The 26,472-nt window shown below is 47.7% G+C and overlaps 7 non-coding genes across 7 annotated transcripts; all 7 read right to left on the bottom strand.

The window, feature by feature from the left end:
- Positions 1-1,672: 1,672 nt before the first annotated feature.
- Positions 1,673-1,744, bottom strand: trnap-agg (transfer RNA proline (anticodon AGG)). The gene has a single exon. It is a non-coding gene; the product is annotated as a tRNA-Pro (tRNA).
- Positions 1,745-3,861: 2,117 nt separating this feature from the next.
- Positions 3,862-3,933, bottom strand: trnap-agg (transfer RNA proline (anticodon AGG)). The gene has a single exon. It is a non-coding gene; the product is annotated as a tRNA-Pro (tRNA).
- A 2,117-nt stretch (positions 3,934-6,050) lies between these two features.
- On the bottom strand, positions 6,051-6,122 carry trnap-agg (transfer RNA proline (anticodon AGG)). Its single transcript has one exon. It is a non-coding gene; the product is annotated as a tRNA-Pro (tRNA).
- A 2,116-nt stretch (positions 6,123-8,238) lies between these two features.
- Positions 8,239-8,310, bottom strand: trnap-agg (transfer RNA proline (anticodon AGG)). The gene has a single exon. It is a non-coding gene; the product is annotated as a tRNA-Pro (tRNA).
- Positions 8,311-10,427: 2,117 nt separating this feature from the next.
- Positions 10,428-10,499, bottom strand: trnap-agg (transfer RNA proline (anticodon AGG)). The gene has a single exon. It is a non-coding gene; the product is annotated as a tRNA-Pro (tRNA).
- A 14,410-nt stretch (positions 10,500-24,909) lies between these two features.
- Positions 24,910-24,982, bottom strand: trnav-cac (transfer RNA valine (anticodon CAC)). Its single transcript has one exon. It is a non-coding gene; the product is annotated as a tRNA-Val (tRNA).
- Positions 24,983-25,427: 445 nt separating this feature from the next.
- Positions 25,428-25,499, bottom strand: trnae-uuc (transfer RNA glutamic acid (anticodon UUC)). The gene has a single exon. It is a non-coding gene; the product is annotated as a tRNA-Glu (tRNA).
- Between the last annotated feature and the right edge of the window lie 973 nt (positions 25,500-26,472).

A 26,472-nucleotide genomic window follows, 5' to 3' on the forward strand; every position in this document is an offset into this window, starting at 1 on the left:
CAGAAGTCCGAGTGACATTTTTAATGGCTGAGTGAGGGCACGATGCTGAAGCAGAGAGGCCACTTCAGCCACAGAGACTTGTGCTAGGTGAGATCTGAAAGACGGACTCGCAACAGAAACAGACCAAAAATGTATCGGTGAGATCAAAAGGCAAATGCAACATTCAGCAGAGGGCGTCTAAAGATTAGGGAACGGGCGACTGAAATCCATGTGAGGCAAACTTTCCGGTGTGTGTACTGCAGCTGGGCTTGTTGGCGTAATTGGTAGTGCGTCAGTCTCGTCATCTGAAGGGCCTGAGTTTGATCCTCACACGGGGCAGGGCTGCTTCCTCTCTTGCTCTTTTCAAACACTTGCGGCAACTGTTCGCTCATAACCACGTCTGGAATGCGTGACCTTTACACGGGCGAGAAGCAACGCCGCATCCCTTTTCTAAAGAACATTCACATTCAGAAATAAGTCAAGAAATTTGCCATTACTTTCGCTCGCACTGCTGTCAGCCTGCCCATGTTGCCAAAGAAAGATTCACTCGGCGTCAACATGACAGAACAGCGATCACTTGAAAACAATGTTCCACACTCCGTAAGCAAGAACTTCAGTGTTTGCAGTCACCCGATATGCCGATAGTCAAAGGAGCGCAAAACACGAAGCGTCAAAAGACAAGATGAGTTGATGGAAAGAGCGTTGAATTGATGAGCACAAAAGTTCAGCTCGTACAATAGGCAACGAAGGTCTCAGCGTCGTCATCGCACTTGAAAGGACTGCCTTGCAGACCAAGGGCAGTGGGCGGTGCCCGGTAAGAGGGGCAGAGGCGGTAAGACATGATGCCGAGACGCATGAAGCGAGGGGGATTAGCTCAAATGGTAGAGCGTTGCTTAGCATGCAAGAGGTAGCGGGATCGATGCCCGCATCCTCCAGGTCTGAGTTTGGATCTCCAGAAGCCCGGTGCTCTTGTTTAGCTTCTGCGACTTCTGACAGGTGCTCCTCCGTTGCGGAGAGAATGTCCTTCAGTTGTCAAGCGTTGAAGGGCCACACCTCCTTCCCAACCTCAGTCTGCACTGAGTGCGTCTCCGGCATTTTCTCGTCCAATTTGTCAGCTTAGCAAGTGAAAAGTATATCCGAGTGAAAACAGTGCTGATAATACTCTCACGAATTGTTAGAAGACGTGCTTTTGATCATCGATTGCTTAACAATCACATTCGTTCGACTTGAGCCATCAAGCTCGTAGTTTTCCTTCAAATCTTGAAAGCTCTCAGTGAGAACATCATAGGCTGCAGGACGCCCCGTAACTTGATTACTTCAACAGAAAGAAGAGCAGACAGCTCGACAAATATGTGAGGCGCAGAGAGCGCAAGGCGAGCCGCACACGTTTCGGTGGCTGAGAGAGGGCAGTTTTTGCTTCTGCATTTCCCAAGTAAGGACACATGACAACAAGCGATCGCGGTGCTCATCTACGACACAGTGGTGATGAGTTTTCAGTACGTGTTCTTTTGAACGAGCAATGAGGTTGCCGCCTTGGACAGCTGACTGCACGCTCTCATTGTGCCACGTGATGAGAATTCACCAGGCTCGTTCAGTCATTAGTCACATTCCATCGTTTGCCATAAGCAGACGCTGCGAAGTGATGTGGATATCAGTTCCCAGTCTTGTGGAAGAGGAGGAAAAGAGCACACGAGGGCTCGTCCGGGAGTTGAACCCGGGACCTCTCGCACCCTAAGCGAGAATCATACCACTAGACCAACGAGCCACAGCAGCACTTTCCATTTCAATCTGTCAGCGAGCTTGAGGATGGGGAGAGGCGCCATTCGCTCGTCCAGTCAGACCTTCATCAATAAGTCAAGAAAGCTGCAATTACACGACTGCCTTGCAGACGAAGGGCAGTGAACTGTGCCCGGTAAGAGGGGAACAAGCGGCACTAGGTGACGCCGAGGCATAAGTCCCAGCGAGGGGGGTTGGCTTGTATGGTACAGCGCTTGCTTTGCATGTGGGAGATAGCAGGATCAATTCCCGCATCCTCCAGGTGTGTGCTTAGAGCTTGATGTGCCGAAAGGCGTCCTTTAGCCTGTGGTCCCGCCTTACATGGAGAGCATCGTGCAGCTGTCAAGCGTTTCGCAGCCACGCCCCCTTTTCATCTTCTCTCTGGCTTAAGCGTCACTCCGCCCCTCTCTCTTGACATTTCATGTCAGCATGTCAGAAGTCCGAGTGACATTTTTAATGGCTGAGTGAGGGCACGATGCTGAAGCAGAGAGGCCACTTCAGCCACAGAGACTTGTGCTAGGTGAGATCTGAAAGACGGACTCGCAACAGAAACAGACCAAAAATGTATCGGTGAGATCAAAAGGCAAATGCAACATTCAGCAGAGGGCGTCTAAAGATTAGGGAACGGGCGACTGAAATCCATGTGAGGCAAACTTTCCGGTGTGTGTACTGCAGCTGGGCTTGTTGGCGTAATTGGTAGTGCGTCAGTCTCGTCATCTGAAGGGCCTGAGTTTGATCCTCACACGGGGCAGGGCTGCTTCCTCTCTTGCTCTTTTCAAACACTTGCGGCAACTGTTCGCTCATAACCACGTCTGGAATGCGTGACCTTTACACGGGCGAGAAGCAACGCCGCATCCCTTTTCTAAAGAACATTCACATTCAGAAATAAGTCAAGAAATTTGCCATTACTTTCGCTCGCACTGCTGTCAGCCTGCCCATGTTGCCAAAGAAAGATTCACTCGGCGTCAACATGACAGAACAGCGATCACTTGAAAACAATGTTCCACACTCCGTAAGCAAGAACTTCAGTGTTTGCAGTCACCCGATATGCCGATAGTCAAAGGAGCGCAAAACACGAAGCGTCAAAAGACAAGATGAGTTGATGGAAAGAGCGTTGAATTGATGAGCACAAAAGTTCAGCTCGTACAATAGGCAACGAAGGTCTCAGCGTCGTCATCGCACTTGAAAGGACTGCCTTGCAGACCAAGGGCAGTGGGCGGTGCCCGGTAAGAGGGGCAGAGGCGGTAAGACATGATGCCGAGACGCATGAAGCGAGGGGGATTAGCTCAAATGGTAGAGCGCTCGCTTAGCATGCAAGAGGTAGCGGGATCGATGCCCGCATCCTCCAGGTCTGAGTTTGGATCTCCGGAAGCCCGGTGCTCTTGTTTAGCTTCTGCGACTTCTGACAGGTGCTCCTCCGTTGCGGAGAGAATGTCCTTCAGTTGTCAAGCGTTGAAGGGCCACACCTCCTTCCCAACCTCAGTCTGCACTGAGTGCGTCTCCGGCATTTTCTCGTCCAATTTGTCAGCTTAGCAAGTGAAAAGTATATCCGAGTGAAAACAGTGCTGATAATACTCTCACGAATTGTTAGAAGACGTGCTTTTGATCATCGATTGCTTAACAATCACATTCGTTCGACTTGAGCCATCAAGCTCGTAGTTTTCCCTCAAATCTTGAAAGCTCTCAGTGAGAACATCATAGGCTGCAGGACGCCCCGTAACTTGATTACTTCAACAGAAAGAAGAGCAGACAGCTCGACAAATATGTGAGGCGCAGAGAGCGCAAGGCGAGCCGCACACGTTTCGGTGGCTGAGAGAGGGCAGTTTTTGCTTCTGCATTTCCCAAGTAAGGACGCATGACAACAAGTGATCGCGGTGCTCATCTACGACACAGTGGTGATGAGTTTTCAGTACGTGTTCTTTTGAACGAGCAATGAGGTTGCCGCCTTGGACAGCTGACTGCACGCTCTCATTGTGCCACGTGATGAGAATTCACCAGGCTCGTTCAGTCATTAGTCACATTCCATCGTTTGCCATAAGCAGACGCTGCGAAGTGATGTGGATATCAGTTCCCAGTCTTGTGGAAGAGGAGGAAAAGAGCACACGAGGGCTCGTCCGGGAGTTGAACCCGGGACCTCTCGCACCCTAAGCGAGAATCATACCACTAGACCAACGAGCCACAGCAGCACTTTCCATTTCAATCTGTCAGCGAGCTTGAGGATGGGGAGAGGCGCCATTCGCTCGTCCAGTCAGACCTTCATCAATAAGTCAAGAAAGCTGCAATTACACGACTGCCTTGCAGACGAAGGGCAGTGAACTGTGCCCGGTAAGAGGGGAACAAGCGGCACTAGGTGACGCCGAGGCATAAGTCCCAGCGAGGGGGGTTGGCTTGTATGGTACAGCGCTTGCTTTGCATGTGGGAGATAGCAGGATCAATTCCCGCATCCTCCAGGTGTGTGCTTAGAGCTTGATGTGCCGAAAGGCGTCCTTTAGCCTGTGGTCCCGCCTTACATGGAGAGCATCGTGCAGCTGTCAAGCGTTTCGCAGCCACGCCCCCTTTTCATCTTCTCTCTGGCTTAAGCGTCACTCCGCCCCTCTCTCTTGACATTTCATGTCAGCATGTCAGAAGTCCGAGTGACATTTTTAATGGCTGAGTGAGGGCACGATGCTGAAGCAGAGAGGCCACTTCAGCCACAGAGACTTGTGCTAGGTGAGATCTGAAAGACGGACTCGCAACAGAAACAGACCAAAAATGTATCGGTGAGATCAAAAGGCAAATGCAACATTCAGCAGAGGGCGTCTAAAGATTAGGGAACGGGCGACTGAAATCCATGTGAGGCAAACTTTCCGGTGTGTGTACTGCAGCTGGGCTTGTTGGCGTAATTGGTAGTGTGTCAGTCTCGTCATTTGAAGGGCCTGAGTTTGATCCTCACACGGGGCAGGGCTGCTTCCTCTCTTGCTCTTTTCAAACACTTGCGGCAACTGTTCGCTCATAACCACGTCTGGAATGCGTGACCTTTACACGGGCGAGAAGCAACGCCGCATCCCTTTTCTAAAGAACATTCACATTCAGAAATAAGTCAAGAAATTTGCCATTACTTTCGCTCGCACTGCTGTCAGCCTGCCCATGTTGCCAAAGAAAGATTCACTCGGCGTCAACATGACAGAACAGCGATCACTTGAAAACAATGTTCCACACTCCGTAAGCAAGAACTTCAGTGTTTGCAGTCACCCGATATGCCGATAGTCAAAGGAGCGCAAAACACGAAGCATCAAAAGACAAGATGAGTTGATGGAAAGAGCGTTGAATTGATGAGCACAAAAGTTCAGCTCGTACAATAGGCAACGAAGGTCTCAGCGTCGTCATCGCACTTGAAAGGACTGCCTTGCAGACCAAGGGCAGTGGGCGGTGCCCGGTAAGAGGGGCAGAGGCGGTAAGACATGATGCCGAGACGCATGAAGCGAGGGGGATTAGCTCAAATGGTAGAGCGCTCACTTAGCATGCAAGAGGTAGCGGGATCGATGCCCGCATCCTCCAGGTCTGAGTTTGGATCTCCGGAAGCCCGGTGCTCTTGTTTAGCTTCTGCGACTTCTGACAGGTGCTCCTCCGTTGCGGAGAGAATGTCCTTCAGTTGTCAAGCGTTGAAGGGCCACACCTCCTTCCCAACCTCAGTCTGCACTGAGTGCGTCTCCGGCATTTTCTCGTCCAATTTGTCAGCTTAGCAAGTGAAAAGTATATCCGAGTGAAAACAGTGCTGATAATACTCTCACGAATTGTTAGAAGACGTGCTTTTGATCATCGATTGCTTAACAATCACATTCGTTCGACTTGAGCCATCAAGCTCGTAGTTTTCCTTCAAATCTTGAAAGCTCTCAGTGAGAACATCATAGGCTGCAGGACGCCCCGTAACTTGATTACTTCAACAGAAAGAAGAGCAGACAGCTCGACAAATATGTGAGGCGCAGAGAGCGCAAGGCGAGCCGCACACGTTTCGGTGGCTGAGAGAGGGCAGTTTTTGCTTCTGCATTTCCCAAGTAAGGACGCATGACAACAAGCGATCGCGGTGCTCATCTACGACACAGTGGTGATGAGTTTTCAGTACGTGTTCTTTTGAACGAGCAATGAGGTTGCCGCCTTGGACAGCTGACTGCACGCTCTCATTGTGCCACGTGATGAGAATTCACCAGGCTCGTTCAGTCATTAGTCACATTCCATCGTTTGCCATAAGCAGACGCTGCGAAGTGATGTGGATATCAGTTCCCAGTCTTGTGGAAGAGGAGGAAAAGAGCACACGAGGGCTCGTCCAGGAGTTGAACCCGGGACCTCTCGCACCCTAAGCGAGAATCATACCACTAGACCAACGAGCCACAGCAGCACTTTCCATTTCAATCTGTCAGCGAGCTTGAGGATGGGGAGAGGCGCCATTCGCTCGTCCAGTCAGACCTTCATCAATAAGTCAAGAAAGCTGCAATTACACGACTGCCTTGCAGACGAAGGGCAGTGAACTGTGCCCGGTAAGAGGGGAACAAGCGGCACTAGGTGACGCCGAGGCATAAGTCCCAGCGAGGGGGGTTGGCTTGTATGGTACAGCGCTTGCTTTGCATGTGGGAGATAGCAGGATCAATTCCCGCATCCTCCAGGTGTGTGCTTAGAGCTTGATGTGCCGAAAGGCGTCCTTTAGCCTGTGGTCCCGCCTTACATGGAGAGCATCGTGCAGCTGTCAAGCGTTTCGCAGCCACGCCCCCTTTTCATCTTCTCTCTGGCTTAAGCGTCACTCCGACCCTCTCTCTTGATATTTCATGTCAGCATGTCAGAAGTCCGAGTGACATTTTTAATGGCTGAGTGAGGGCACGATGCTGAAGCAGAGAGGCCACTTCAGCCACAGAGACTTGTGCTAGGTGAGATCTGAAAGAGGGACTCGCAACAGAAACAGACCAAAAATGTATCGGTGAGATCAAAAGGCAAATGCAACATTCAGCAGAGGGCGTCTAAAGATTAGGGAACGGACGACTGAAATCCATGTGAGGCAAACTTTCCGGTGTGTGTACTGCAGCTGGGCTTGTTGGCGTAATTTGTAGTGCGTCAGTCTCGTCATCTGAAGGGCCTGAGTTTGATCCTCACACGGGGCAGGGCTGCTTCCTCTCTTGCTCTTTTCAAACACTTGCGGCAACTGTTCGCTCATAACCACGTCTGGAATGCGTGACCTTTACACGGGCGAGAAGCAACGCCGCATCCCTTTTCTAAAGAACATTCACATTCAGAAATAAGTCAAGAAATTTGCCATTACTTTCGCTCGCACTGCTGTCAGCCTGCCCATGTTGCCAAAGAAAGATTCACTCGGCGTCAACATGACAGAACAGCGATCACTTGAAAACAATGTTCCACACTCCGTAAGCAAGAACTTCAGTGTTTGCAGTCACCCGATATGCCGATAGTCAAAGAGCGCAAAACACGAAGCGTCAAAAGACAAGATGAGTTGATGGAAAGAGCGTTGAATTGATGAGCACAAAAGTTCAGCTCGTACAATAGGCAACGAAGGTCTCAGCGTCGTCATCGCACTTGAAAGGACTGCCTTGCAGACCAAGGGCAGTGGGCGGTGCCCGGTAAGAGGGGCAGAGGCGGTAAGACATGATGCCGAGACGCATGAAGCGAGGGGGATTAGCTCAAATGGTAGAGCGCTCGCTTAGCATGCAAGAGGTAGCGGGATCGATGCCCGCATCCTCCAGGTCTGAGTTTGGATCTCCGGAAGCCCGGTGCTCTTGTTTAGCTTCTGCGACTTCTGACAGGTGCTCCTCCGTTGCGGAGAGAATGTCCTTCAGTTGTCAAGCGTTGAAGGGCCACACCTCCTTCCCAACCTCAGTCTGCACTGAGTGCGTCTCCGGCATTTTCTCGTCCAATTTGTCAGCTTAGCAAGTGAAAAGTATATCCGAGTGAAAACAGTGCTGATAATACTCTCACGAATTGTTAGAAGACGTGCTTTTGATCATCGATTGCTTAACAATCACATTCGTTCGACTTGAGCCATCAAGCTCGTAGTTTTCCTTCAAATCTTGAAAGCTCTCAGTGAGAACATCATAGGCTGCAGGACGCCCCGTAACTTGATTACTTCAACAGAAAGAAGAGCAGACAGCTCGACAAATATGTGAGGCGCAGAGAGCGCAAGGCGAGCCGCACACGTTTCGGTGGCTGAGAGAGGGCAGTTTTTGCTTCTGCATTTCCCAAGTAAGGACGCATGACAACAAGCGATCGCGGTGCTCATCTACGACACAGTGGTGATGAGTTTTCAGTACGTGTTCTTTTGAACGAGCAATGAGGTTGCCGCCTTGGACAGCTGACTGCACGCTCTCATTGTGCCACGTGATGAGAATTCACCAGGCTCGTTCAGTCATTAGTCACATTCCATCGTTTGCCATAAGCAGACGCTGCGAAGTGATGTGGATATCAGTTCCCAGTCTTGTGGAAGAGGAGGAAAAGAGCACACGAGGGCTCGTCCGGGAGTTGAACCCGGGACCTCTCGCACCCTAAGCGAGAATCATACCACTAGACCAACGAGCCACAGCAGCACTTTCCATTTCAATCTGTCAGCGAGCTTGAGGATGGGGAGAGGCGCCATTCGCTCGTCCAGTCAGACCTTCATCAATAAGTCAAGAAAGCTGCAATTACACGACTGCCTTGCAGACGAAGGGCAGTGAACTGTGCCCGGTAAGAGGGGAACAAGCGGCACTAGGTGACGCCGAGGCATAAGTCCCAGCGAGGGGGGTTGGCTTGTATGGTACAGCGCTTGCTTTGCATGTGGGAGATAGCAGGATCAATTCCCGCATCCTCCAGGTGTGTGCTTAGAGCTTGATGTGCCGAAAGGCGTCCTTTAGCCTGTGGTCCCGCCTTACATGGAGAGCATCGTGCAGCTGTCAAGCGTTTCGCAGCCACGCCCGCTTTTCATCTTCTCTCTGGCTTAAGCATCACTCCGACCCTCTCTCTTGACATTTCATGTCAGCATGTCAGAAGTCCGAGTGACATTTTTAATGGCTGAGTGAGGGCACGATGCTGAAGCAGAGAGGCCACTTCAGCCACAGAGACTTGTGCTAGGTGAGATCTGAAAGAGGGACTCGCAACAGAAACAGACCAAAAATGTATCGGTGAGATCAAAAGGCAAATGCAACATTCAGCAGAGGGCGTCTAAAGATTAGGGAACGGGCGACTGAAATCCATGTGAGGCAAACTTTCCGGTGTGTGTACTGCAGCTGGGCTTGTTGGCGTAATTTGTAGTGCGTCAGTCTCGTCATCTGAAGGGCCTGAGTTTGATCCTCACACGGGGCAGGGCTGCTTCCTCTCTTGCTCTTTTCAAACACTTGCGGCAACTGTTCGCTCATAACCACGTCTGGAATGCGTGACCTTTACACGGGCGAGAAGCAACGCCGCATCCCTTTTCTAAAGAACATTCACATTCAGAAATAAGTCAAGAAATTTGCCATTACTTTCGCTCGCACTGCTGTCAGCCTGCCCATGTTGCCAAAGAAAGATTCACTCGGCGTCAACATGACAGAACAGCGATCACTTGAAAACAATGTTCCACACTCCGTAAGCAAGAACTTCAGTGTTTGCAGTCACCCGATATGCCGATAGTCAAAGGAGCGCAAAACACGAAGCGTCAAAAGACAAGATGAGTTGATGGAAAGAGCGTTGAATTGATGAGCACAAAAGTTCAGCTCGTACAATAGGCAACGAAGGTCTCAGCGTCGTCATTGCACTTGAAAGGACTGCCTTGCAGACCAAGGGCAGTGGGCGGTGCCCGGTAAGAGGGGCAGAGGCGGTAAGACATGATGCCGAGACGCATGAAGCGAGGGGGATTAGCTCAAATGGTAGAGCGCTCGCTTAGCATGCAAGAGGTAGCGGGATCGATGTCCGCATCCTCCAGGTCTGAGTTTGGATCTCCGGAAGCCCGGTGCTCTTGTTTAGCTTCTGCGACTTCTGACAGGTGCTCCTCCGTTGCGGAGAGAATGTCCTTCAGTTGTCAAGCGTTGAAGGGCCACACCTCCTTCCCAACCTCAGTCTGCACTGAGTGCGTCTCCGGCATTTTCTCGTCCAATTTGTCAGCTTAGCAAGTGAAAAGTATATCCGAGTGAAAACAGTGCTGATAATACTCTCACGAATTGTTAGAAGACGTGCTTTTGATCATCGATTGCTTAACAATCACATTCGTTCGACTTGAGCCATCAAGCTCGTAGTTTTCCTTCAAATCTTGAAAGCTCTCAGTGAGAACATCATAGGCTGCAGGACGCCCCGTAACTTGATTACTTCAACAGAAAGAAGAGCAGACAGCTCGACAAATATGTGAGGCGCAGAGAGCGCAAGGCGAGCCGCACACGTTTCGGTGGCTGAGAGAGGGCAGTTTTTGCTTCTGCATTTCCCAAGTAAGGACGCATGACAACAAGCGATCGCGGTGCTCATCTACGACACAGTGGTGATGAGTTTTCAGTACGTGTTCTTTTGAACGAGCAATGAGGTTGCCGCCTTGGACAGCTGACTGCACGCTCTCATTGTGCCACGTGATGAGAATTCACCAGGCTCGTTCAGTCATTAGTCACATTCCATCGTTTGCCATAAGCAGACGCTGCGAAGTGATGTGGATATCAGTTCCCAGTCTTGTGGAAGAGGAGGAAAAGAGCACACGAGGGCTCGTCCGGGAGTTGAACCCGGGACCTCTCGCACCCTAAGCGAGAATCATACCACTAGACCAACGAGCCACAGCAGCACTTTCCATTTCAATCTGTCAGCGAGCTTGAGGATGGGGAGAGGCGCCATTCGCTCGTCCAGTCAGACCTTCATCAATAAGTCAAGAAAGCTGCAATTACACGACTGCCTTGCAGACGAAGGGCAGTGAACTGTGCCCGGTAAGAGGGGAACAAGCGGCACTAGGTGACGCCGAGGCATAAGTCCCAGCGAGGGGGGTTGGCTTGTATGGTACAGCGCTTGCTTTGCATGTGGGAGATAGCAGGATCAATTCCCGCATCCTCCAGGTGTGTGCTTAGAGCTTGATGTGCCGAAAGGCGTCCTTTAGCCTGTGGTCCCGCCTTACATGGAGAGCATCGTGCAGCTGTCAAGCGTTTCGCAGCCACGCCCGCTTTTCATCTTCTCTCTGGCTTAAGCATCACTCCGACCCTCTCTCTTGACATTTCATGTCAGCATGTCAGAAGTCCGAGTGACATTTTTAATGGCTGAGTGAGGGCACGATGCTGAAGCAGAGAGGCCACTTCAGCCACAGAGACTTGTGCTAGGTGAGATCTGAAAGAGGGACTCGCAACAGAAACAGACCAAAAATGTATCGGTGAGATCAAAAGGCAAATGCAACATTCAGCAGAGGGCGTCTAAAGATTAGGGAACGGGCGACTGAAATCCATGTGAGGCAAACTTTCCGGTGTGTGTACTGCAGCTGGGCTTGTTGGCGTAATTTGTAGTGCGTCAGTCTCGTCATCTGAAGGGCCTGAGTTTGATCCTCACACGGGGCAGGGCTGCTTCCTCTCTTGCTCTTTTCAAACACTTGCGGCAACTGTTCGCTCATAACCACGTCTGGAATGCGTGACCTTTACACGGGCGAGAAGCAACGCCGCATCCCTTTTCTAAAGAACATTCACATTCAGAAATAAGTCAAGAAATTTGCCATTACTTTCGCTCGCACTGCTGTCAGCCTGCCCATGTTGCCAAAGAAAGATTCACTCGGCGTCAACATGACAGAACAGCGATCACTTGAAAACAATGTTCCACACTCCGTAAGCAAGAACTTCAGTGTTTGCAGTCACCCGATATGCCGATAGTCAAAGGAGCGCAAAACACGAAGCGTCAAAAGACAAGATGAGTTGATGGAAAGAGCGTTGAATTGATGAGCACAAAAGTTCAGCTCGTACAATAGGCAACGAAGGTCCCGGCGTTGTCATCGCATTTGAAAGGACTGCCTTGCAGACTAAGGGCAGTTGGAGGTTGCTGTTTTGAGACGGAGGCATTGGGATGGTGGGCCGAGATCTATTCTTCTTAAGGAATTCTTCATCGTGAAAGATCGGTCCACAGGTCATCCAAAGAACTCAGGGAATCATGTGCTACTGAATGGAGTGAAGTGCTGAAACACATGACATGCCCCCTTGATCTCACGTGCTGCAACATGCACAGCTACCGTCCACACCAGGCAGTGGGGCTTCAGCAGAATTTGCTACGCCACCTGCAATTACATATCCAGCTGCACACATATACATGGCCCTTCTTTCGTTTTCAGGATCTCAAAAAAAAGCTTAGCTTGGTTTTCCTGCCACCTGATTGACCTCATCTCCCTCAGAATGTGCCCCGCCACATTCATTGCTGAAGCAGGACGGAGGCTAACGGACATGTCAGAACAGTGAGGTTCAATGATCTCTCCAAAATATTGTGGTTGTAGTGGAAGAGATATGTTTTAAATTGTACCTTGGTATTTCAAACTCTCTCTAGAATGTTATCCATTTCTATTTTATTTTGACAGGAACTGTTAAAAGGCTAATGACACTAGATGAAAAGAGAAAAAAGAAAACACAACGTTTCAGCCGTGGAGGCTTCTTCAGGTGTGAGGGCTCCACGGCTGAAATGTTGTATTTTCTTTCTTTTCTTTTAAGCATGGAATAGACCTATTACTTGTTCCTTTGCAGCCTACACATGGTGATGCAGCTCCCCACCTGAACTGCTAATGATACTAGATGCCTGGTAGTTTGTGGTACTTGGTTATCGTCTTATGTGTGCTCAAACTGCATATGTGTTGTAGCAGCGAGGCTTATTAATAAGAAAGAATTAAGTGTTCTGAGCCTTCCCAAATGAGGCCCCATCTCTGTTCATCTCTGTGGAGCAGCGGCCCAGCACTGAGCTTCGCCAATGTGATTCAGCTGCTTCCAGTGCCTTTATTGGAGTGCGCTGATGGACCGTGCTCTCTCTCCAGAGACCAGCACACCTGTCATGGACGGAGCAGGAAAGGCGGCGCCACATTCTACAGCCCTCTCCACGCAATCGATGAAATCGGGCTACTGAAGTGGAGAAAATCGCCTCTCCAGAAAGTGCAAATATCATCTTGGAGACTATAAATCCTATTGCCGAAGGTCAGCCCTGTCTACCAGAGTAACCCTCCCAAAGCGATGATCAGCTCGTCTCACACGCGAGAAGTTTCGGTTGGAAACAAGCGCCCCCTCTTCTCGCACGTTTTGCACGTTCGAGTAGTTTTAATGCGGCTCTTTCGTACACGGTGCTGATCTTTTGGAAAGCAGGAGGCAAAACCGAGTCGAACCCGGGCCGCCTGGGTAAAAACCAGGAACCCTAACCGCTAGACCATATGGCAGCGAACAGCCATGCTGTTCCCGGCATCATCCGAGCAAACTACGTAAATATGAGAAAACACGCAAGAGAGTTGTCACTCAGAGTGTCGAAGGGTCGATGTATACTGGGGCTCAGTTGAAATGCAACGTCAGGACTTTTCCAAATTATGTCACACGAAGAGAGCACAGCCTTTTCCACCCTGCCATGCGTGTATCGGTAACTCCCCGTGATCGTATAGTGGTCAGTACTTTGCGTTGTGGCTGCAACAACCCCGGTTCGAATCCAGGTCACGGCAGAATAGGGGCGTCTGCTTTTACTACTTGCACGAATGAAGGCAAAAAAAAGCCAATCGATGTGAACGAACGGCGCTTTACAGAGGAGTACTGCCTGACTGGATCGTTGATGAGCGACAGAGGCCACTCCGACCCCTTCTTGGTTTTCTTCAATGACTTACTAAGGATCTTCTTCACATTCGCCCATGCAGGGGAAGCCAGTTACACCAAAGCAAACGCAGGAAAGTGCATTTCAAGCAGAGACCAGGAGGGACTTGTTTACACTGAGAGTGGGTGGAGAATGGAACAATGCGCCCAGCCCTGTTGCTGGAGCCGATTCTTGATGAGATTTTGGGCTCACTAAGAGGCCCCCTCTGGATGCTATTCTTTCTGTTGTTCTTGCAGGTCCTGCGCTGCTTTTGAGCCGACAGAGCTCGTCCTGGTCTGTCGGCACAGCCCAATTGCAAATGATCAGCTCCGCATACAGAAGGAACGTGCATTTGGTACAAGAGTGCATGAAGGCACCGGAAATACATTGGGAACAAATGACCGGTCGCTCAAGACCTCTGTGAAGTACAGGAGCTTGCAAGAGGCAGCTGTTTCCGCCCGGTCTCGAACTGGGGACCATTCGCATGTGAGGCGAACGTGATAACCACTACACTACGGAAACGGTTGTAAACCGTGCCCAGCGGCCCAGTGCTGAGCTTCGCCAATGAGATTCAGCTGCTTCCATTGCCTTTATTGGAGTGCGCTGATGGACCATGCTCTCTCTCCAGAGACCAGTACGCCTGTACCGGGGTAAAGTTAGCTTGAAGTTCAAAAACGATTTTGGCATGCCTGTAGCGCTTTCGCGAAATCTCTTAGAGTTACAAAAACACATGCTTTGTGTATAAAATACATTGTGAATGCTTTCTCAGCCTTCACTTTGTCATTTTTATGACATTTTTTTGACCATGCTCACATTTTCTCTTGTCCATATCTTTGCAATAGAAGCACAGAACGGCTTCGAACCAAATGCATTTTAAAGACCACAACTTGTGGATATTTCAACAGCCTCTACACCAAACTATCAGTGAGCTAATCATCTTTTTTAAAACCTCCAGTTTTTCATCGATGCGTAATTACACACTAACTGGAACCCGGGGACTGCTGTGTGCACACGTTCACAACGCGAGAAATACTGTTCAATACGGTTTCGTGCGAAAAACCCATATATGACCATAGGAAGCAGAACAGCGCAGTCTCCAATTAGCCAGACTGTAAGCACGGGAATAAAGCTTTGTTTGATTTCTGAAACCCTTCCTTTACGTTCTATTTTCATTCAGGTGTGGTTCAACTATATTGACAATACTACTGACAGCAGGAAGTTTAAAATATTCTTTTCTCAGCAGCTTATTAAAAACAGCTCCCATGATGTTCAAACCGACTTTTTACACAGAACACTGACACAGCTTTGTGTTCTGAATCTCTTTTTCTCGTGCTTTTATTTAATGTGGCACAATGCACTGGTATAGGGGTATTTTGTTAACAAACCAATAGCATTTAAACCACAGCACCCACAATGCTGCAAGTAAGTGTTTTGCACACTAAGCAGGTCCTCTGACTTTTCCCAGCTTTGTTTTGGTTTTTTTAAGATAACAGTACAGGTAAGACACTGGGATAGGGGGGTCGTCTTCATGGCTCAATAGCATTTCAAATACAACAGCCACACTGCTGAAACCAAGTGTTTTACACACCAGTCTAGCCCCCTAACCTTATACAACCTTGCTGTGGCTGTGGCACCTTTCTTTATTTTTTTATGATTTTTTGAAGATAACACTACAGGTAATACACTGGGACAGGTGGGTCGTCTTCATGGCTCAATAGAATTTCAAATACAACAGCCACACTGCTGAAACTAAGTGTTTTACACACCACACAGGCCCCCTAACCTTATGCAACCTTGCTGTGGCTGTGGCCCCTTTCTTTATTTTTTTATGAGGTTTTCAATATGGCACCATTAGACAGGCGGTACATGGGGATAGGGGGGTGCTATTCACGAGTCAATAGCTCTTCAAGCACAACAGCCACAGTGCTGCAACCAGGTGTTTTACACCAGACATTTCACCTAACCTTATACAACCTCGCTTTGAGTTGTAGAACATTTCTTTATTTTTTTTTACTGTAATCAAGTGTTGTGCTCACTAGTCAGGCCTCCTGACCTTTCACAGTCATGCTTTGTTGTGTGCAACTTTAATTATCTTTTTAGGATTTTTTGAACATGGCAACTTCCACCGGAGTAAACAGGCAGGGGTCCGAGTCCGGGAAGGCGTAGTACAGGCATAGGCACAGAATCGACAGGCGAAGGCGTAGTCGAGGTACTGGCAGGGGTCGGAGTCCGGGAAGGCGTAGAAGTTGCGTCGGTAGACAGAGGTGTAAACGAAGAGACAGGCTTGGGTCAGGATCCGAGAAAGCGTAAAACAGGCGAAGGTACAAAATCGAGTGGCTAAAGCGGTAGTCGGAAAAGCGGGGTCGAGGTCCAGGGGAGAAGTCGTAGTAAGTCAAAGGTGTAGTTAGTACATAAGCTCCGGGAGAGAATCTCAATCGTGAGCAATGACCGGGGGACAGATGAGGGTTTAAGTAGAGGACTGATTGACGCATGGACGTTTGGTACGGAGAGAGCTCGAGGGAATGCGGGAGCGCTTGCCTGCGTAAGGGAGATTCGTGGCAAAACCAACAGAATCAACCTGAACTCACAGAAAAACAAGAATGCCCCCGAGACACCTGCACCCCCCCCGGACCACTCTGGTATCAACACTCCAAAACCCATCCATACCAGCTAACAAGACTCAGAATCGGTGCAACCCTCCAACCTGGACCAAGAGCAGGAGGGGACAAGTACCTGCACCACACTACGCACCCCTCATCCAGAACAGCAGGACAGCCATACCACAGACAGCACCATCATGTAACCCCCCTGTTCATTCCAACAGAAAAGCCGAACTGACCCCCACCAGCATGGCGACGCTGCAGCTCTGGTTACACCAGCAGGCCCAATGGGCTCAGAGCTGGGGGACATACAGATGCAGCCATTCAAAATGCGTGGGCGATACCGCATTATTTTCCGGTACGCTGTACGCAGTCTACCGCAAGTTACCATTAAATACCGCGAGTTACTGGTAAATACCGCTAGTTACCGTAAATTCTCCTATAATATGACAAGCAAAATAATAGTATCCGGAATTTCGGCAAGGTGGAGCTAATAAACTCAACCTCTCATGTTTGAGCTGTGGCCATCAAAGTCTTTAACGAAGGTATTACTAAAAGTATTAATAATGAATGACCTTGGACAAGCTGTAAGTGTAAACTCAAAGTATTGCCCTGGTCAACATTCTTTTTTTCATTGACCGTCTTTGTAAAAGTAACACCACAGCATTTCGCAATCACGCATTTGTTTCCAATCATGCAAAGTACAGTAATTTTTGAGAATCGATTCACCATGCCTTTCACATGCTCATAAAAGAGATTGATTTAGGAACATAAACATATTACTGTATGAAAACTGTACTGTATACAGTATGTATATGTATATTTAATGTCTTAACTGTGCCCGTTTAAGTATTGAATATTCATATCTAATTTTACCACTGAAGGGAAATCTTAGTAGCTGAGCATAAAAAGAATAGGAGCATACTGCAACGCGTGTGAAGGCCATAAACGATATTAATTTTGGAACATAAACATACAGTATATGGCTGGTCTCGGTACTTTAAAGAAAACATACACGAAAGATGGTTTCATTATGACCAGAATCGGTCTTGAGATATTTTTAACTTGATTTACAGTATTTGAGAGGTATGTCTTAACACCGATTCTACAGTACGTAAATACTGCTCACGTATGTTTCTAGGTTTATATTATGCATTTCATACGGTCAAATTACTTTTGAGAAACTAATAAGAAGCGCGAAACGGTATGCCCAGGGCGTTTTAGTTTATTTTTACTGGAACTCTGCTTTAACAATGTCGCCGTGGATTGATTAGAGATATCAAGTACATACAAGTAATTTTTTAAATGTTGTAGTTCGTCTTGAAAAAATGTTACGAGTACATCATCTATCAACAATTACACAGGTTCTGTTTCCATATTGCGGATTTTGGTTACGTAATATGATTTTCTAAATTTCACGTTGTGAATATATGATTTGGGCAAACAGAGCCGCAAAGAAGTACATTATGGGTTGTTGTTTTTTTTTTGCAGTTTTATCTAGAACAAGCTATGCTTAAACCTTTGTCTGATTCTTGTGAAACTATCCACACGACAGTTACAGTACCTAGGAGTTGACTTCAGTGATGTCACTGATGGGATGTTTCTAAAAATCCTTCCTCTGTAAAACGTCTTCTCTAGTTGTCCTGCATATGTATTCGGTAATGAAGCTGTGTGTTCTGTCATGGAAATATAACTATCAAGGAAGACACAAAAGAGAGTTCTCACCTGAGTAAGGTCTTTATTTCAATATTGCAATATTGGGAGCCCTGTGGAGACATCACTCCTGCTCTTTGCTCAGTTCGTTTGTGACCTTTTTACAGTGGGAAGCATGAATTCAGGACACCTGGCACCCCCTCCACCTGAGCGAACACCACCTCTTTTTCCTGTCTTTCACCAGAATCCAGTCTCCTTATTCATGCATTAGTTCCTACAGCACAGGTAAATCCCTGTGGGCTGGAGCCCAGCATTTTTCTTAGGGTTTTTTTACAAGATTGGTCAACAGCTGGGTCACCTAAACAGCTGTCTATCACCCTAATAGAGAATGGCCTAAAACTGTGATTATAGCGAGGAGCATACAGTTATTTCCATTCTAATACATCTGAGTTACACTCAGACTGAAAGCAGGGCTATTTACCCATGCCAATAAACCTAAATAATCACCTCTATCAAAGGGGATTACTCCCATGAGCATCTTTTATAGCATTACAATCCCAACATGAGCTCTGGTTATTATTTGTGGCTGACTGATAAAGTATTGATTCCATATCCCCATTTTATGTAAAGTAAAGCTCCTTACACTTAACAGGTACACTGTCGCCCCCCCTCAGGAAGCTCAACAAACACAGAAACAGTGACAATATAATAATTAATGTTCACTCAGTCTCTGGTGCAGTGAATCGGTGTCGGCGCAATGCGTAGATCCAGCGATCTCATCCTGTCACTCAGATGGCAGAGTCGGTAGTCAGTTGCACTTGATATGGTCCTTCCCAGCAGGGTTGCAACATCTGGCAGGGTATATCTCCCTCACCACACCCACTCGCCAGGTATCAGGTCGTGTCTTCCCTCTACTGGAGGTCTCCAAGTGTCCAGCACCTGTTCACCAGCCCCGTGCACCACTTCAATTAACAACCTACAATACTACAATAGAGAATTAGCAAATTCAACAATCCATTAGCCAAATTCATCCCTCCAGGAAGTTTCGTTGATTGGCCTGTGATGATATCAAACAGGCTCTATTACACAGTTCTGTTTGATCCAGCCCGCATCCCATGGCGCTCCTTCAGTCTGATGTCTAGTCGATCTTTTAGAGTTCTGTTCCTTCATTCCACTGTTCCAGCAGACTGAGGGTGATCTCAGTCCATCTCACCCCGAATAATCCAGCCACAGCCTGTCCCTTGATCATAATACAAGCGGTAGGTCAGTGCCCACCGAGGGCTTATCTCCATCATCAAGTGTTTGGTAGACACAGAGGCAGTGACAGCAACCCACTGGGAAAACAGATTATAAGAGCCAAGGTTTCCCTTTACAAATGTAAATTGTAAACATTTGCTACTGCATGAAAGGTTTCTCAGGAGCAGGCCGTTTGAGCTGTAGCACCTGCACCTGAACTGTAGTTAAGTTCCTTTGATAAGCATCACATTGAGATACCACATAAGTGGCTACTGCTTCAAACACGGTCCCCACCCAGGTTTGGGTAACCAGCACACCATTTGACTCGCACCCAGGTGTCCAACTGAGTGCATTTGTCGAGCTACAAAGGGCATTAGGCTGTGAGGGCATGCAGGGCGTCCAGTGTGCTGGCAGCACCACACACTTTTCTAACCATGTCCTTTTCTCTGCTTTAGAGGCCTCAGCCTGAATATCCTGTAGCTGTCCCCTTTTCACCAACAGAGGTCTCACAGGGGTCTCAGACTCCTGTTCTACCAGGACTGCGCACCTGACAGCTACATCTGCAAAGTTGTTCCCTCGAGTTACTGGAAACATTTCTTTATTATGTGATTTACACTTTACCACAGCTACTTCAGTCAGCAGCTGCAAAGCTTCTAACAGTTCAGAGACAAACCCAGCATTCTTAACTGGAGTCCCTGCCATGTTGGGGAAATCCCTATTCCTTCACTGCCATCCAAAATTGTGGCATACACCAAATGTATATATACAGTCTATATAAATTGCTACAGTTTTCCATTTAGCATATTTACAAGTTTCAATTAAATCTTTTCATTCGGTCTGCTAGTTCTACACCAGATTATTCACAGTTTATACAGCCAGGCAGGTAGCCTGCACAACACATAAACACGGCCCCTTGGCCACCGCATCAAGGGGTCCTGAATAATAATAACCCACTAGACGATGCCTATCTCCATGCTCCTCCACCAGCACAACGGCTCACAACCCATTTCTTTCACTTACATACAGATTACATACAGATGATCAGTCTGAGGGAATCCAGTCCAGGGCCAGTGCCTGCAAGAAAGCTTGTTTCAAAACATCAAAAACGGTTTCTGCTGCAGGGGTCAAGGCAATTTTGTCTTTAGACTGCACTACCCCCCTTAAACCAATACGTCACTAGACAAGCTCGTTCTGAGAAGGCATTCACCCTGGCTTTATCATGTAGTTGGTTTTATACTCCTTTTTCTTCCTCTCAAGATCCAATACTTGGAGTAGCCCCGCCTTATGGATTCCCTCATTAGGTAAAACAATCACAATATCACATAACTCTATTGAGTTAGTTTACATAAATGCTATTTCATGCAGTAATTCCTTATAAAATGCTGCAGTCTGGGCCTAAAATAGGTCTGGGGTGTCCCCCACCCACATCAGTAGTTGAAATTGTACATATTTTCCCAAGCAGACTGTGACAGCTTATATTTGCTTTAAACACAACCCTTGCACCCCTTCTCCTGTAGCCTCCTGTTACCCGTTAGAAAACTTTATATCACATCTTTATGCTGTTTTAGTCTAAAAACAGGACAGCTGTGCTCCTGTGTCCCCCAGTTACTGCACACTGTAAGATTATTTCAATCCTGAGATAAATTTAGGAAGGCTACAGAGGTGTTTACTAGATTAAAACTGTTAGTTCACACACGGCTCTCGTTTCAGCTTCTGACATGGTCTTTAATTGTGAAATCAAGCCTCTTTCTTCCAATTTCTTCAAAAAACACATTTTTTTTTAGTAACTGCACACCAGCTTATTAGTAGTTTTGTCTTTGAGGTTTTATATCTCGGTATAACATTAAAGTCACACAATAATTTCTAAAAACTGGCGGCTCCCTTTTCTCCTCCTTGGGTGTCTTTTTACCTCCCATTTGCAGCGCTCGCACTTCTGCATGCATGCTTCGCGAGTTATTAAATCAAATCTGTCTCCGCTGTCCGTAATATCAGGAAAGCATAGTTGTACATTCTTGGCAACATCAGGTTTTAACCCACTCAAGTAAATTTGTTTTATTACTGTGGAAGTATCTTCATTCACTTCCTTTTCAACGGCTAACCCCGAGTATACTATCCATAAAGCTAAAAACCTTTCTGTAAAATCTGAAAACATCCTCACTTCCTTCTGCTGACATGCTGTTACTTTTCTCTAATCAGTTTTCGGTGGGTAATGCTCTTTCAAAAATCTCCACACTAATTCCCACCCTTCTCCCAGATTCTCTCTCAAGGCGTTCTATTTCTTCTTTTGCTTTTTCTTTTTCTGCATATATAACTTCGTTTCGTTCAGCCATTGCTTTTAGCTTTTCCATCAGGGATTTTTCCGTCTCATCTATGATATTCTGTTGAATTCTCAAATATTCCTCTAAATATTTTTATCCAAAGGTTCATACACTTTTCTACATTCCTGTTCAGCCTAAATTCCGTCTGACAGTCAATATTTCTTTTAAATTTCACTTTGGATTAATCAAACTTTTTTTTCCCCTTCACACCTAACCATTTTCACGTCTCCCACGCGCCCCGCGGAATCCCCCAGTCAAGACAAACTGACAAACTATCACAATACGGGAACACGGACCAGGTTCCAAATCCTGGCTTTAAACACACAGTTGAATCGAGTTACCATTTTCGGCTCTTCTGCAAGTACAGTTCTAGTTACTACCTTCAGCCGTACTGCAGTCGTGTACCAGGATGCAACACCTGGATTTTTTCGCACGGGCAGGGCGAGATGCTATTCCTTCAGCAATCCCTCCTTTTCTACCCCACCTTCACAAAACAGGCATCTAAGACACATACACCATTAACTCATTTTTCTGTTGTACTCGCTTCAGCTTCAGGAAAACCCTGAACCCACCACAGCAACATGGAGAGGACAAGGGACTTTTTAGAAAAGAGGAGTCCTTACCTCTTTTTAGAAGCGGCCGCCTAACTTTTCCTCTCCATGTCCGTGTGGTTTAATTTAGATGGATACTTCTTCATCATTTGGGTCACGTATCCGCCAATCTGCCTCCTCCTTTTTAGAGGACGCTGTAAGCCTTTAGGAACAATATGATCTAGCAACAAGGTTATGTCACTGTAGTTAGGCTTAAGACAATCAAGAACAAGGCGCTTGCCTTTCTTCTAAATTCTTTACGATCATCAGGCAATTAAGGAAAAGACTTAACTAATGCAAATAATTCACTAGGAGACCAATGTCAATGTACTGTACATATGCTGGAGTTCCTTCTGGACCTGGAAAAATGCACATTGGTATTTCACAAACAAGTGGCTCCGGACCGCTTTCTAATTTCGGTGGAGACTTTTTCTTTTTAGTACGCATGGCCATGACTTTAGCTGCAGCTTGCTGTTCTTTAGTTTCAAGACTAGTCTTTTTTTTTAAGCTGCCCATTATTTCTGTGATTCCTCTTTCCATTAAATAAGTTTTCCAATTCATTTTCTTTCATTTCTTCTCCTTCTCTTCTAAGTTTCCCCTTCTTCAGGAAACTTCTTTTTCCTAATTCAACTTTCCTCTGTCCATTCTGATTCACTTACAAAGATCCTTCATAGTTATGGGCCCCTAATTATCATATATAAATTATGTGCAAGTTCCCTTACACCTATTACCCTAGCTTTACAGTTCATAAACATAATTTTTTTCCCTAACCCAGGCTATAATTGTTTCTCCGAATTTGTCGTACAATACTTTTGCTGGACTGCTCGGTCCCATTTTCGTCTTTGAATTTTAATTTCCCATTTTTACCGATCGGTGCCTTACTTAGAACCTTATCACATTAACTACTCCGCAGAGCAAAAACCACACGTCTGTGTTAAGATAAGTTCTTTATATGAGTCCCAGACTCATCAAACCCGCGTGAGAACACCCCTGTGGCTCGCTTCTCAAACTATTAATTTTAAAGGATCACTTACTGACGTCAGACAGCTGCCAATTCTCCAGACGCGTCTCTGGAAGGATAAACAGTTTATTCTCCGAGGTTCGTCCAATTTGCTAAAATTGTCCGGGTCCGGATGGAGTTTCAGCAGCCGTTCGCGTTCAGGTTTGTGATCCCGGACGAGCCCCCAAACTGTCATGGAAATATAACTGTCAAGGAAGCCACAAGAGAGAGTTCTCACCTGAGTAAGGTCTTTATTTCAATATTGCAATATTGGGAGCCCTGCTGCCACTTCGCCAAGTGCATCAGAGACTCAATTTGTTACAAGCAGTACAGGGTTTTTATAAGACGTTGCGCTGTAAAAAAGTTCAGCACTTGGTCCCTTCTAAAACTTCCCCTTTCTCTAAGAGAAAACAGATTACATCATAGAGCGAGAGAAGAAAAACTAGATTTGTTATTCAAAGCTTATCAGTTACTTTCAGCTAATTCTAATGACCCAGACAGCATATATTGTTTTGGTACATTGTCTTCTAAACTAACCTGTTTCCGCCCAGTCTCGAACCGGGGACCTTTCGCGTGTTAGGCAAACGTGATAGCCGCTACACTACGGAAACCTGCAGGGGCTGCTGCTGGTGTCTCGCTTGCGTTTCGGGCTGAGAAAGGGACGCGTCACTTTAGGCAGGGGGCGCTGGAGAGAGGAACAAAGGGCGCGATGAAACAAAATGCCGAAACACGGGATCGAACCAGGGACCTTTAAATCTTCAGTCTAACGCTCTCCCAACTGAGCTATTTCGGCGGTGCACAAAGCCCACAGCCACCTGCTCCAGCCTTCCTGTGTTGTGGCATGAGCGCACCAAGAGTAGCGGGAGAGTGTTGCAGGAACGTCACTCAGAAGGAAAGCCACCCAGCTGCGCCCTCTGAGCTCTGTCCAGCGCATCTTCCTCGCATGGACTCCTGCCTGCGACGGGCAGGAAACAATTAGCAAGAACAGAACGACACCCCATGGGTGTCTCATGACCGCACCTTAGGTTGTGACACGTGCAGGTGTGAGGGGTTGCCGGGCTACTTTGGAGCAGAGCTTGGGCGGAGGGGGGGCGGGAAAGCAGACAAAAAGGTGACACCTCAAGGTCTGCACGATCACAGCTCTCCGCCGCCCCAGGCTTCCGCTCGATAAGCTACTGGACACACCCGCCCCTCCTCACACAGACCGTGGAAAAGCCCCCGAGTGGGAGGGCTCTCTCTTCCTCCCAGGAGCTCTTGGACACGACGCACAGACAGGGCGCGGGGAGCCGCCGCCTGCAAACACGGCTCCAGGCAGGACTCCACTCCGCCGCAGCCGCAGAGCAGAGGAGATGAGGGCAGCTTAGCTCCTGTGCAGAGACCTGAGCTGTTGTTGCTGTGGATGCTGTCTTTTCTGCACTCGGGGTAGGAGTGAATGTTGAGTTGCCATAGAAATGAAGCAGAGCACTTCAACGGCACGGGTGTGTGTGTGTGTGCGCCCTGGTGATTCTGGGAGACAGATCGAACCTGGGCTAAAAGAGAGGGGGCTTAGCCCTCTTCCATTTGCTAGTTCAAAGTTGTACAACCCATTTGTATCTGCTAGGCGGCGCAGTCGTCGTGCACAAAGAACGCTTTGAAAAGCGTCAAAGGCAAGTCATTCCGAGTTGGTCGTTTGTGTTTTCAGTTCAGACGCGAAATGCTGAAATGATCTCTCGGCTCCTCGGTTGTCATTTCTGCTCCGTAAAGGAATTACAGCACGCGTCGGCTTCCAGCACGGTGGGTCGGGACACGATGCTGGGGGTCGGAGAGAGCGATGTCTTCCTCGTTAGGACCTGTCACCTGTCCCCACCTGTCACGCGGGAGACTGGGGTACATCAGGACGCGCATTGAAGTGAAAGCAGGATGCGCTGTGACATGCACTGTGCAGATCTCGCCACACTAAGAGGTGAGTGGGTCTGTTCGATCACAGCGCTAGACGAATCCCCAATCCCCTTTTGTGCCTGGCGACAAAAGATGTCTGTTTCCGCCCGGTTTCGAACCGGGGACCTTTCGCGTGTGAGGCAAACGTGATAACCACTACACTACGGAAACAGTGGTAAGACATGCCCAGCGGCCCAGCGCTGAGCTTCGCCAATGCGATTCAGCTGCTTCCAGTGCCTTTATTGGAGTGCGCTGATGGACCGTGCTCTCTCTCCAGAGACCAGCACGCCTGTCATGGACGGAGCAGGAAAGGCGGCGCCACATTCTACAGCCCTCTCCACGCAATCGACGAAATCGGGCTACTGAAGTGGAGAAAATCGCCTCTCCAGAAAGTGCAAATATCATCTTGGAGACTATAAATCCTATTGCCGAAGTTCAGCCCTGTCTACCAGAGTAACCCTCCCACAGCGATGATCAGCTCATCTCACACGCGAGAAGTTTCGGCTGTAAACAAGCTCCCCCTCTTCTCGCACGTTTTGCACGTTCGAGTAGTTTTAATGCGGCTCCTTCGTACAAGGTGCTGATCTTTTGGAAAGCAGGTGGCAAAACTGACACGTTCCCATACAGGGAGTCGAACCCGGGCTGCCTGGGTGAAAACCAGGAATCCTAACCACTAAACCATATGGGAGCACACAACCCTGCTGTTCCGGGCATCATGCAAGCAAACTACATAAATATGAGAACACGCAAGAGAGTTGTCACTCAGAGTGTCGAAGGGTCGATGTATACTGGGGCTCAGTTGAAATGCAACGTCAGGACTTTTCCGAATTATGTCTGTTGTACTTGCAGGTCCTGCGCTGCTTTTGAGCCGACAGAGCTCGTCCTGGTCTGTCGGCACAGCCCAATTGCAAATGATCGGCTCCGGTTACAGAAGAAACGTGCATTTGGTACTGTTGTAACAGAAGGAATAAGGTTCTTGATCCCAAGATGAAGTAAAACAGATGAGTTTATTGCATGCAAGGAACAATAAAGCCGAAGTCTTGTTTCCCGCAAGAAACAACAAAACCGAAGTATTGTTCGATGTGCCGGTACAAACATTTAGGTTTTATAGTCCTTGCTTGCTGCTTCAGACGTCATTCAATGTTATGGTAAGGGGGGGGGTCATGGTATTTGGCCAGTTAAGAGGCCCAAATGGTCAGTTTAAGATTATGCCCCCAGGGGGTTCCTTGTTCGCATCTGGCATCCTTATCAGTTAACCCCCTTTCCTGCCATAAACCCCTGTTGCTTAGAAGTCTAATTTTCAGGCAGAACTGACTTACGTTAACCCTTTTTACATCTTATCTCTTACTTCATTCCCCCCTTATAAAATATGGCATACGTCAGGACTGCCTATTTTTACACATACAATGTCAGGGCAGATCTTTCCTTTTTAGATGTACAGGCATGCATTACCATGACATTGTGTGTTCCACAGTTACAACAAGATGTTATTGATGTTTTTGTACAAGTGATAGTTACAATTATACATATAAAACAGCCCTAATCCTACAAATACATAAAGTCCTACTCCAGGACCCAAACGCAGACCTCAGCCATGTGGAGATCTATCGTCAGGATCTTGGAACAGCAATACTGACCCAACTCCGATTATAACTTTTTGG

The sequence above is a fragment of the Lepisosteus platostomus genome, chromosome 5 (genome assembly GCF_059453375.1).
Source record: "Lepisosteus platostomus isolate fLepPlt1 chromosome 5, fLepPlt1.hap1, whole genome shotgun sequence".
Taxonomy (NCBI): Eukaryota; Metazoa; Chordata; class Actinopteri; order Semionotiformes; family Lepisosteidae; genus Lepisosteus; species Lepisosteus platostomus.